Source organism: Terrapene carolina, unplaced genomic scaffold (genome assembly GCF_002925995.2).
Source record: "Terrapene carolina triunguis isolate 2854851 unplaced genomic scaffold, T_m_triunguis-2.0 Scaffold89, whole genome shotgun sequence".
NCBI lineage: Eukaryota > Metazoa > Chordata > Testudines > Emydidae > Terrapene > Terrapene triunguis.
The window spans coordinates 293,365-295,308 of NW_020664440.1; positions in this window are offsets into that span (position 1 = coordinate 293,365).

Genomic DNA, 1,944 nt, shown 5'->3' on the forward strand with positions numbered 1-1,944 from the left:
CAGCTTCAAGAGCAATCAACCAGATTGTCCCAGGTGGTCAGCTTCATGAAATTAATATGCCAACCATGGAGCATTGAAACAGACTACATAGATATTTAAATTGCCCTTATCAGGCTTCAGGGTTAATACAAATTAAGATGAATGGGGCAGATATTACTCACACGTAAGGCTGCGAGATAGTCACAGAGGTTACGGAATCCGTGATTTCCAAAGACCTCCATGACTTCAGCCAGCGCTGGCTGGGAGCTGCAGGGTCCTCTGCCGCTTGTGGAGGCACAGAGCTGGAAGGTATCCCCGCAGCTCTCAGCCAACGCAGATGGCAGGGGAGAGCCCCGCAGCTCCCTGCTGCCGCTCCCAACCACCACAGGCAGCAGGGGGGCCCATGCTGCTCCCAGCCACTGCAGGGGGGATCCCCGGAGTCCCCGGCCACGGCAGCGGGGATCCCTGCCACCGCAGGCAGCAAGAGGGACGCCAGAGTACCTGGCTGCTGCAGCCAGCAGGGGGGACCCCTGCAGCTCCCAGCCATGGCGGGCACCAGGGAGGATCCCCAGAGCTCCAGACCGCTGTGGGAGGCAGGGGGATGCCCACAGCTTGGAGCCACAAGCGGAGGGGAACCCTGTAGCTCCCAGCCTCCTCCCCGTCCCAGCTGCCCAGGCTACCCATTTTGTCATGGGCATTTTTAGTAAAAGTCAAGGACAGGTCACGGGCTTCTGTGAATTTTTCATTATTGCCCATGACTTGTACTAAAAATATCTGTGACAAAAACTTAGCCTTACTCATAAGCACATTATGTTAGTCCAGGTTCACTGAAACAGCATTTTACAGTCTCACGTTCGCAAACTTTTCTTCCCAGCTTTCTCAGGGCTAGAAACTATTTCCTGCCCCACCCACCCCACAGAATGAAAGCTTAAATTCTGAAGAAACAGATAGGTCCATCCTAACAGTGACAGCGGGTACTGACCTATTCCAGCTCCGTCCAACCCCTGATGTATATAAGAACATAAATAACATAAGTAACACTTACTGGATGTTTTGCATGTTCAAAAGTCTTGAAGAATTAATCTTCACAGCCCCACTGATGTAGGTGAATGTTGCAATTGCCATTTTACAGATGGGGATACTGAAGGGCAGCTCTCATCCCCTCAGTTGTCTGCAGGATGGCCATGAGGAACAGGGAAGTGCAAGTTGCCTAAGAACTGATAGTGGGCTAATCATGCTTCCTGGGAATCCTGGCCACTGGTCTTATTGAAAATTCCAGGGGAAGGACCCTAAGGACCTTTCCCACAGCCTTTGGGGAGGATCCACTAATCCCAGGAACTCAATTGATTATGGGGGACAACAAAAAAGAAAACAAGGGCGGGTCTGAAGGTCAAAGGGTCAAAAAGAGAGAACCTAAAGGGGAGACCGAGCAAAGAACCCTGGACAGCGCCCACTGCTGCTCGAAGGTGTCAAGGGAGCCAGCGGATGCCACCCAGAGGAACTCTGCCCGGATACGTGAACGGGAGGACTGGAAATAGGCCTCACAGTTGCAAAGAACCCCCTCACCCAACATCCTCTCCCTGGTGTTATAGATGGCCACTTTGGCCATCGCCAGGAGGAGGCTGACAAGGAGGTCCTGCAACTTTGTGGGGCCACAGATTGGGTGTGCATGAATGAGACGATGGGGAGAGAAGTACAGCCAAAAACATAATAAAAGATCTAGGAGGAGCCGGAATAGGGGCTTCTTGGTAGTGGAGAAAAATGGGTGTGGGCAACACAGGCATTCAACTCCAGGAGTAGTGGCCAGAGGACAAGCCCAGATCCTCCCCCAGAGCAGTTGGGATGTCTGTGCAAAGGAGGGACTCGTCCCCGTCCCCAAGGCAGTTGGGGTATGTGTGCAACAGAGGGACTCAGCCCCGCCCCCGAGGCAGTTGGGGGTGTGTGTGCAAAGGAGGGACTCAGCCC